We start from the raw sequence: 11,082 nt of genomic DNA on the forward strand, positions 1-11,082 counted from the left end.
TCCACGGGAGATGTAATGTATATCGGGGAAACACTGGAAAGATGATACTTGAACACAGAGGCAACCTGAGGACAATCAAAGACAGACTCACACGGCAACATCCTGAAAACATGGTTGTGGAAAGCACCCTTTTCCAAAGGCAAAAGCACATTCCTTTGATTGGCACAAGCCATTCCTGACAATGGATCCGCGATGACAGGGACTGTTCAGCAATCAGGAAGTGTGTGTGTGTGTGTATGTGTGTGTGTGTGTGTGTGTGTGTGTGTGCGCGCGCGCGCGCGTGTTGTGGGGGAGGGATGTGCTAGATGTGATCAAAGACTGGCCCTCTTCAAGACGGGTAAACGGGTTCTGAAACCGTGAAGACAGTGTTCCAGGGTGAAGCAGGGGTATTTTTCATTTCTGGCGGAGACATTCCTCGACAATGAACATGTTCCGTGCAGATGTAACGGGGGTGTCACTACCTTTAGTGGCTCCCATCTAAAAATCTTAAGCAGAGCCTGATTGGAGGGGAGGCTGTGGTGGGGGTGGAGAAAGGTCTGTATTACCCTCTGGGTGAGTACTGGGCGGGTGTACACTTAGATGCATTTTTATCTCAGGCGGCACAATACTCCCGGGGGTTGGTGGTTTGGGCGCAGCCGCAGGGCAGGGGAGGCAGTGGGTGCAAGCCACCAGCAGCGGAGTAGGAGAATGCTCGAAGGAGGACCGGTGCAAACCTTCCCTCGGCCCGCTACCCCGTGCAACCCCAGCTTCCCCTCGGGCCTCCGGGCGAGCGCACTCTGCAAAACTGGAGCCCAGCCCGGGTCCGAGAAAGAGGGGGCGAAGGGACAGAAGCGGGCGCCTCCAGCCAGGCTCGGGGCCAGAAGAGCTCAGCGCCCGGGGCCTCCCCGCCGGATGGGGGCTGCTCCGGCCTAGTGCACGCAGCTGCCTCGGCGAAGGGTTAACCCGGCGCCCAGAGCCCCTGTCGGCTCGGCGGGCGGCAGAGAGGAAGGGCTGCTGCCAGGGGCGCAGCCGCGACTGTGGCGTGTGCGTGGGGGGCAGGGGCCCCTACTCACCCTGGCCGGCCGCCTCCGCCTCCGCCGCCCCGACCGCCGCCTCGGCGGTCCATCCCTGCGGCGGGGGGCCTGTAGCCGCGGCGCTCGAGTAACAACCGCCGGCCGGGCCGGCCCCTCCCCCCTGCCCAACGTCTGTCCTCAGGGCCGCTCCGCAGACCCGGCCTCGGCCGCCGCCGCCGCCGCCGCAGCGCTACGTGGCCGCCGCTCCGACGTCTCGCGACTCCCTTCCGAGCGCGCGAGGGCGAGCGGGGCTGGCGGGGCGGGCGGCGCGCGGGGAGGGAGGCAGGGGAGGGGGGGTGTGCGTGTGTGGTTCTGTGTGCAGAGAGGGGGGCAGGGAGAGAGGGAGGGCGAGCGGCGGCGAGAGCGCGCGCGCGCCCGCGGCCCCTTCCCTTGCCGGCCCCCCCCCCCACCCCCGCCCGCCCAACAGGGAGCCCGACACCTCCCTCCGCCCGCCCCCCTGGCATCCCGGCCGCTGGGCGCGGCGGCGCGCATGCGCAGCCCTCGGGGCCGGCCCTGGCGCACCTTTTCTCCCTCCTGCCACATTGTGAGCGCTTCGCCTCCCACACGACCGCCGACTCCCGCTCCACCCCCGCCTCCCCTACTCCGCCCACTGCCGAGCGCCCAGGTAAAGGCGTGGAGTGCGCGTGCGCGCCGCTCTCCTTGGGTCTGGGGGCGTGGCTGCTGAAAGGAAGCCGAAATGTAGAGTAGGAGGGAGCTTGGGGCTGGAGAGTGGGGGCGTTCCACGAAGCAGAGAGCGGGTTAAGATTAGGGAAACTGAAGTTCAGAAAGGGGGCCAAAGTAGAAAAGTAGGTCCAAGCGAGATTTAGTAGAAGTCAAGGAGGTTTTTTTGGTTTATAAGGTAAACAAACAAAAAACAACTTGACTCTGGCCCCCTTGTTACTGAAGGGCGGTGTGGATGACAGAAGACAAATAAAAAAGAATGTAAGCAGTAGTAAGCATTTGTCTGATGAATGGGACAGCTAATAAAAACAAGAAATTTAGAGATCGCCCAGACTTGTCAGAAAAACAAATTTAGAACCCTGCTTGTTCTGCGGCCAGAAATAGGGAAGGGGATTGTGTGTGGGTGTGTGTGTGTGTGTGTGTGTGTGTGTGTGTGTGTGCAGGCGCGCTCGCGCGTGTGCGCGATTGTCCTTGAGATATGGAGCTGCCGAAAGAAAGGAAGTCTCCATTTAAGCATTACAGCATCATGACTAATTAGCTATTAATCATTAATATAATTAATGGTACTATTAGCTAACAAGGTAGCATTTATCCAAGTTCATCGCCAAGAGAAGCTGTCCATAATTGAAAGCGCTTGGAGTACAGGGAGGGGAAATGAACCAGGCAAAGTAAAGGCCTCCAGTGGAGTAGAACCAAGTCATGACCTTTCCCATCATAAACCAAAGTTCCCTGCTATTTTCCAAATTTTATCTTAATTGGACTTCTTTATTATTCTTACACTACACTTAATAAATGTTCTTGCACTAAATCTAAGCTCTCAACATTTTAATGAATACGTATGCAGCTACTTCTCCAAAAATTGCACCCCCAAAAATTCCTGTGGGGAATAAAATGACCTGAGTCTGGGAAAAGGGAAGAAATTGAAACTTTATAAATAAAAGGGTTCCAGGGCTAACTCTATCCTTGGCTACTTCTCAAAACAGATGCTTCGTTTTTATTACACTTGGACTCCAGGGATCATAATTTAGCAACTTTGGGTCATGTTCTTCAATAGTGAGTGTCTTCAGTGGATAAACACTAAAAATAATGTCATATTGAAGCAGGTGAGAGGAAATCTTCAAGAAAAACGAGGAAACAAGCATAAGTAGTAAAAGGAAAAACTTAGATTCAATGTGAGAAAAACCTTGGCATCCATGGAGGCCAGTGAGCCTAGAACATCTCACTGAGATGTCTAACTTTGCCTTCTTGGACATTTGTTCCATCCCTTCTCCAATTCTGCCTCTTGAACGAGGGATATACAGAGTGATGACTGAAGAACCGAGTCTCTAGGAGTTTCTACCCATGGGCCAAACCTCTGAAAGTCTCCTAGTCATTGGAATAGTAATAGTATCACCTTCCACTTGAAGAGTGCTTTATGGTTTTTGCAGACAGATTATATCCATTATCAGATTTTCCAACAACCCCATGATGCAAGCAGAACTGGTATTATTCCCAATGAAGGCAATTCAAGCCAAGGTGTGTCTACTGGCTCAGCCTAAGTCACCCAGCCCAGTCAACAATGGAGGCAGGCAGGATTCAGTCTTCTGACTCCCAACATGTTGTCCTCTCAAAGGGTTTAACAGGCCTTTTTGGAGAAATGGCTGCGTTTTCCTGTGGAGTGAAAACAAGTACCCTCACCATGTGAGGGATAATAGTTCTAATATTCAGTTTTACATATCTCCTTTATTTCATGTCTTTTCCCTCTTCGCTCTCTCTAGGCACTTGGGACTTGACCAGTGTATTTGAAGCGTTGGTGACAGGTACTTTGGAAGGCCTTGGGCCTGGCATGGTGATCCTAGTTCCTCTGCTCCCCCTTAACTCTTCCCCCTTGAGAACCTACAAGAAGAAGTACTGTCATCATTTTGCTAGTTTCAGTGCCTCCGTTCTTCTGCTTGGCAGTCATTACAGGCAATATTTAGCACCCACATCTGGCCTTATTGGAAAATGAGACTTCTGTCATCCTGGTCTCATGGCTCTGGATAATTCTTCACTATCTCATTAAAGCCATCAGCCAAAACCAGCAAAACTCCTTTGCCCCCACCCTTTTATTGGCCATGCCATGTAGCTTGTGGAATCTTGGTTCCCCAGGGATTGAACCTGGGCCATGGCAGTGAGAGCCCAGAACCCTAACCATTAGGCCACCAGGGAACTCCCACCATTTTTTTTTTTTAAATTTAAAAATTTTAGTAAAAAGTTCTGTATATTTTGACAGCTCTGAAAACCTTACAGATTTAATTTAAATAGCAACAGAGCCATCTGGCTCTTATAAGGTGACCTGGACAGCCTGGTACAAGCTCCCGATTCACTCCTTTTCTTTGCTCCCCAAGTTTCCAGGGGTGTAGCCCTAGTCAGTACTAGTTCTTTCCACGTGGAGGGGCAGTGGCTGTGGCTCCCTGCCTACCCACTGACTAGTGTTACTCCATGTATTGCACCAGACTTGGGGCCAGAGTTCTGTTCGGGGTTTCCTAGGCCCTCATACTTGTGGTGCTGTGACCTTTGTTCAATCGCTCCACCTCTGAGGTTTTGTAAGAAGAGGGGATTATATGGCTCTTAGAGCCTTTCAGATGTAATACCTAGGATTCTCCTTTAGAAAGTTGACTGTGTCCCTTAATACCTTTTAATTCCATCCCTTTCCTAAGAGTTACTATTCAATTTCTCATCTCGAAGCCCTTACTATAGGAAACTTGCCCCTTTTACAGAATGGATACAGTGGTCCTGGACTTCCCTTTGGCAGCCACTTTTTTCTCAAATGATGTCTAGATACAACCCAGAAAGCTGGACTCTTGTCTTGTCAGCCAAGGGGCTTGTGTGTGTGCGCTTGTGTGTATGTGTATATAAGGTCCATGGGCACTTTCATTCTGTGCCCTCTCAACTTGCACCACCCCCACTAAAATTCCAATGAAAAGTTAAAATAAATGCCAGAATGCACTAAAAGGTCAGGTATGTGAGTGGAGCTCTTTTGCTTTGGGGACAAAGATGAGGGAGGCTCTTGAGGCTATTGGCCACTTTGATCTCAGCTGATTTAGCTGCAGCATGGTCTGGGACCATCATCTGGTTCAGAGCTCTATACAGCAGTGGTCTCTACACATCAGCTTCTCCAACTGAAACATCTCAGAGTTTGGGTCATAATTACTCTGGTATCCTTATCATCAAAAGGCATTTTATAATTTTTTTTTTTTAGTTCTGCTAGTTTATTGCTAGCAATCCATCTCCCTCCACCCTCATGCTCAGTCATGTAACCCCATGGACTGCAGCCTGTCAGGCTCCTCTGTCCATGGACTTTTCCAGGCAAGAATACTGGAGTGGGCTGCCATTTCTTTCTCCATATAATTTTTTTTAAAAGCACACTTACGTGACAACTTCTACAAATCTTTCTTTTACAATATTTCACTTAATTCTTCCCTCAACACCGGAAGATAGGAAGGGCAGAAAATGTTTGTTTCTGCTAATTTTTTCAAAACAATATATTAAAAACAAGGTCCAGATTTTAAGGGTAACGTGGCCAGAATGAAATCCTGGGTCTCTAGGGTCCAAGTCCAGGACTTGTCTGTGATACTGTACTGCAGCCCTTTGCTAGACACCATACAAAGCAAATGGAACACATGTGGTCTCTGCTCTCTGGAAGTTTAGACTCAAATGGCCAGCCACGATTCTGGCAAACATAAAAGGACAAAAAGACTCAGAGGCGACTCACATATGCCAATAAAGAAATGAGTTAAATAGATAAGGAAAGCCATGTTTACCTGGTCTTCTAATGTGTTTGTTTGTTTAATTCCAGTTGGGTAGAAAGGACAATGTTAATGAGGCTAAGGTTTTAGGCCAGTCCCATCTGCCTACTTGCTTTGCAGGTGGAAAACTGGATGTACTGCATGCTCTTTCCCCTTTCTGTCTTCAGCATTCTGTGAACCTTCCTGAAATATCTACCAAGTGTCTGTCATGCAAGGTGGGAATTAAGGACCATTAAGAAATTATCTCTACCCTCGAGCAACATCTGTGACCGTTTTCCTAATCCAAACCACTGTGAAAGCATTAGTTAAGCCTGTGTCTACCATCTCTATGGGTGGAAGGACAGATTAACTTAGTCCCCATCCTGTTGTGTGAGGGCCTCAGATTCATCTTTATCCACGCAAGATGGCCAATTAGGACAGTAGAGAGGTGGGCTTAGGAATTTGAGAGAGGTTGTTACTACCCTAGAGAAACCACCTGAGCTTCCTGACTATTTAAGCAAAGGCCAAGAGGAACCCTGGGGTTAGGGAGCGTGGGTGGCCCAGGGCAGGGACCCACAACAAGAGAACATCTTCCTTTCCTAAGTGGACTGCTGCAGCTCGATTCCTCCCCTGGGAGTTCTGCCTCAAGGGCCATGTACAGCTGAGTGATCTAAGGCAGTTAGGCTCGAACTGTGTTTGAGTTGTTTAAGAGGCTCACAGCTTCTTTAGGCAGCAGACTTAATTGTTGTGTGTAATTGATGTGACATGTGCCCCAGAGGCATGCACTGAGGTCCAAATGAAGAGATGATTTTTCAAAAATTGGAAGTAATTAATTAAAGAAGGCAGCTGCACGGGGCTGTGAGTTAGTGCCAAACTCTGTAACCCTAAACCAGCCAACCCACCCAACCGGCCTCGCCACCTGAGGAACAATCCTGAAGGTCTCACGAAGGTGGGATGCGAGACCTGGGATGCAGTGTAGGACGTGGGGAACGCAAGGTGAAGGACAGGGCTCAGGGAACCCCCTCTTAACTTTCGTGATCCTCAAAAGCCTTGGCTCTGGAGGGCAGTTTGGAAGTCAAAAGAAATGTGTTGGGGGTGCTAGGAAACTGCAGGAAAGGGGAGACAAGGCCAAGAGAGGTGTGTGAGATTACATGGGGGAGAGGTGGCAAAGGGGATGTGGGTGTCTGGAGCTGGGAGCAGCGGGAGCTGGAGTGTTTGCGGCACTGAAGAATGATGGGGTCCTTCCGATAGGGCCTGGGAAGATCTGCCAGGTTGCAAGGACCCTGAAGGCGGAGCTTCGAGGAGGTGGAGCCTGGATGTGGGGGCGGGAACACCGTGCCTGGGGCCTCTGGCAGTCAGAAGAGGTATTCATTAACCCCCTGACCTGAGGTCACTGAGAGAGCTGTGGCAGCTTTTCACAGGAGCTGGGTTAAGAACAACAATAACAAAAATAATAACAACGATTAACGATAATGAGGCCTTATCTGCAGCAAGTTGTTCCTAGAGTTTTGTAGGCATTAAGTCATTAATTCCTCTGGCCCCTTAGGGCCACTTTTTCTAGAAGTAATGGAGGTGCTAGAGAACACTTAATCCTGCGTGGTTAGGCCTCCTGCCGTAGCTGGGTGGGTCAGTTCACATCCAGAGGGGGTAAAATTCCTTCCTGTTTCATAAAGTGTTATAACCTTTTGCATTTACTTAGAGTTTCTGAAATGATGCTGAAATGGGGGTGAGTACAGAAAGGTAGAAACCAGCCATCACAACACGTCTAAACAACTTGGATGTGAAAACTCAAGTCCCACCTGACGGCACCAGGCTGAACAATATGCTGCAGTGGAGAGTGGCTGCAGATGACCAGGGAAGTGGAAGTGATCATCTGCTTGAAGTCCTAACTGGTGGCAGGGCTGAGCCTCCGCCTGCAAACAAGGTAAGTTGGAAGATTTCAGGTGTTTACCCGCCCACTCCCCGCCACAGAGGGAAGTTTGGAGGGCTCAAAGTGAATAAAAAAATGAAGGTCACTCTAGATTGGAGGAGTTACATGGGATGGAGCCTGAGAGCCAAAGCTTGAGCAAACCTAGTGTCAACAGTGACTAGCCTTGCAGATTTCAGATGTTCTTTCATTTATGTGTTTTATATAACAGTGACTGCGAATTATACACACCCAATCCAGAGACAGACTCTCACTTACATCCCGTAGTTGGTGAGAGTCATCATCATTATCCTAGTCCAGATCAAAGACAGCAATATAGTCTTATTAGCAATATAATCTCAATATACGTAAGCAAAATGGGTGTCCTGGTCACCCTTGGGTCCTGGAGCAGCAGGGATGATCCTCCCCACTAATGTAGAGGGCATGTGCGATACGGAACAGGAACTGAGCTTCTCTGAATCTCAGAGTTGGGCAGAAGAAGAAACTGTATCACAGCTATCACCATTCATATCAGAGAAATAAGAGGGACCAGTCCTCACTATTTGAACCCTTGCCATCCCTCTGGAAACAGTCTTCCCTCCTTTCCCTGTGTTAGTACAGAGAATGTCTACCTGCAGAAGCTACGAGAACTTTCAGGGCTTGAATACCAATCTCGTTTGTAGATTACATCAAAGAACATAAAGTGTTATAAGATGAATTTAGGGAACAGAGTATTCTGGTTAATCAAATAATCTGGTTTTTAAAGTATTACTAAACATATAGCAACATTTGAGACATACTAAAATCATTCATTGTTTATATAAAAATTCAGGTTTAACTTGGTGTCCTGTATTTTATCCATTTGCAGGTAAACTTCTAGGCAATCCAAAACTGCTCCTTTAGAGTTCTGTAAAGAAAAAAAGCAACAGAAAGGAGAGTTGTTTTATTTTTTATAGCTTCAGGTTCGTTGGTACCAGAAAATGGGGACAGAGAAGATAGGGAGGAAGAGGCCCCAAACCAGTTGTCCATCAACTCAGAAACACACTCATGGGCACACTGGGTATGTGGCTGAGATATTGCCAGGTCTTTCACTGGCTCCGTGTCAAATCAAACACTTGTTCCAGGGATCTCAGGGAAGAACTTAAGACAAAGCATCACCTACACTCTAATATTATCCAACACAGGTGGAACCCCACCTAAGGATAGGAACAGATTGGTGCAACTTCTATCGCTCATTTCATTTTGCCAGCAGACAGGAAGAAGCTGAGAGTTCCCCTGAGCAACGTGTTGCCATTCAGAGGGCCTGCGTGATTCCTCTGTGCCATGGAATCCCCTGCAGCTTGGAGACCTCCTTCCTATCGTGTTGATGGTCCTGTGGAAGCTACGTTCTGCTCTGCAAGGCATTGACTGCAGTCTTTTTCCTGGCCAGATTGCTGTTCTTAGCATGTACTGAGCACCAAGATGTCCCCAGCTTATTGAGTGCGTTCCACTGTCCTAAGTGTTGCACCTCTGTTAGTGTGCAGAATCCTTCCGACTATACCTTTAGAGGTAGGTATTCTCATTTCACAGATGAGGAAACAAAGACAGAGAGAAATGAAGTAGGAAGTGATACCAGTTCAGTTCAGTTCAGTTCAGTCGCTCAGTCGTGTCTGACTCTTTGCCACCCCGTGAATCGCAGCACGCCAGGCCTCCCTGTCCATCACAAACTCCCGGAGTTTGCTCAAACTCATGCCCGTCGAGTCGGTGATGTCATCCAGCCATCTCATCCTCTGTCGTCCCCTTCTCCTCCTGCCCCCAATCCCTCCCAGCATCAAGTTGATACAAGGTCACATAAGTCTTACATGATGGAGTCAGGATTGAATCCAGGAGGTCAGACACCTACTGCTGCTCTTTGAACCATGGTGCTGTACTATCCAACACTCCAATTACGTCACGATTCTGCTCAGAATTCTGGAATGGCTCCTGTGATAAGCAGAATAATAGCCTTCTAAATATGTCCACATCCTAAACCTGGAAGCTGTGAATATATTACCTTATGTTGGTGAAACAGACTTTGCAGATGGGATTAAGTTAAGGATCTTGAAATGCAGACCTTAACCTGGATTATCCAGCAAAAGAAAGAAAGAAAGAAAGTGAAGTCGCTCAGTTGTGTCTGACTCTTTGCAACCCCATGGACACCATGGGACTTCCCAGGCAAGAATACTAGAGTGGGTTGCCATTTCCTTCTCCAGGGGATCTTCCCGACCCAGGGATTGAACCTGGGTCTCCTGCATTGCCGGTAGACTCTTTACCATCTGCCATGGAAGCCCCATTATCCAGTGGGTCCAATCTAATCACAAAGATCCTTAGAAGAGAGAGGCAAGAACACTAGAGTCAGAGGAGAAGTGACCAGGAAGCGGAGGTCAGAATGTTGTGATCGCTGGCTTTGAAAATGGGAGAGGGACAAGCGCCAAGGAATGTTGGCAGCTTCTAGAAACTAGAATAAGCAAAGAGCTGACTTTCTCCTGGAGCCCCCAGAAGGAACACAGTCTGCTGACACCTTGACTTTGGCCCAGTGAAGCTCTTGACCTCCAGAACTGTTAGATAATAAATCTGTGTGGTTTTATGCTGCCAAGTTTGTGGTAATTTGTTACAGCAGCAGTAGGAAACTAATTCAGCTTCCATTGCTTAAGGGGAAATCTGAACTGCTTTGCAGGGCATTCAGGGGCCTCATGCTATCTTCCCCTCATCTGACTGCCTGGCTAGCTTATGCCCACCCCGCCCCTGAGCCACCCTCACCATTCTTTACAGATTGAATTGCTTCATGATCCTCAACAGCCATACCCTTCCTTATGCCTTTGCCTGGAACACTCTCTCCTCACTTGTTTGTCTGGCAAACTCCTCACCCTTTATGTCTCAGCTATTATAAAACAATACCTCCTCTGTGAGGCTTATCCTACTTCCCCCAAAGGAACGTGGGACTCCTTTCCTATATCTCATGCCTCTGCTGTTTTTCATGTTCACTCCCATTAAAGCAGAGTGTAAGAACTCGTGTGTTCCCTTCCTGGGTTAGGAGCTATTTGAGGGCAAGGACCTCTCTTTTCAGCTTTGATCTCCCTTAGCACCTAGCATGGTCCCCGGCACACCAAAGAAAAGTCCCCAGAGAGCAGAACTCACATCCTGACCTGCGCCTACACCCGTGATGCGGCCCCTCCAGCCCCATTTCACCATCAGTAACAAGCATTTCAGGATGTCATCCCTTCCCTTCCCTGGTGAGAAATAATGACAAAGAAAGTCAGACATGGAAGTGTTTCAAGTTTTCTTTAAAAAGTAGCACTCAACAAAGTTTTGTGATATTCCAGCTGTACCTACAGTAGACAATGCTTCCTGTCCAAGTCTCAATTTTTTCAGCTGAGAAATGAATCAGACGAAGAGCTGTGGCCACTTTGCATCCCATTGTATCCCCCGCATCTACCCTGCTCTTGACTCGGGTGAATCCTCTGATGTTGGTTGGTAAAGGTCTTGGGGGAGGTTTTTCCACATTCTTCGGATTCATCACTTCTCTCTGATGTGCACGCCAAGGCTGGATCTCTTGAGCGAAGGTTTCCCCACATCACGTTCTGTGTTAACTGAGTTCCAGAACACTGAGTCAGATGAGCCTTCCAAGCCTCCAGACTCACCTGAGGGCTCTCCCCCAGACGCATCAGATACGGGGCAT

At 48.8% G+C, this 11,082-nt stretch overlaps 1 protein-coding gene and 1 long non-coding RNA gene across 4 annotated transcripts in view; one reads left to right on the forward strand and one right to left on the reverse strand.

Moving 5' to 3' along the window:
* ZNF652 (zinc finger protein 652) overlaps nt 1–1,337 on the reverse strand; it is a 63,544-nt gene extending 62,207 nt beyond the window's left edge. The window contains exon 1 of the mRNA XM_065911027.1: nt 1,053–1,337. The gene's annotated coding sequence lies outside the window, so the exon portion shown is untranslated. The remainder of the gene's footprint in view (nt 1–1,052) is intronic.
* A 220-nt stretch (nt 1,338–1,557) lies between these two features.
* LOC136150262 (uncharacterized) lies at nt 1,558–9,999 on the forward strand. Of its 3 annotated transcripts, none has more exons than XR_010659770.1 (3): nt 1,558–1,677; nt 7,179–7,403; nt 8,254–9,999. It is a non-coding gene; the product is annotated as an uncharacterized lncRNA (long non-coding RNA). The 3 variants fall into 3 exon arrangements; XR_010659769.1 differs by having other exon boundaries at nt 8,635–9,999; XR_010659771.1 differs by having other exon boundaries at nt 8,638–9,999.
* Nucleotides 10,000–11,082: the final 1,083 nt, after the last annotated feature.

This window comes from Muntiacus reevesi, chromosome 18 (genome assembly GCF_963930625.1).
Source record: "Muntiacus reevesi chromosome 18, mMunRee1.1, whole genome shotgun sequence".
Classification (NCBI taxonomy): domain Eukaryota; kingdom Metazoa; phylum Chordata; class Mammalia; order Artiodactyla; family Cervidae; genus Muntiacus; species Muntiacus reevesi.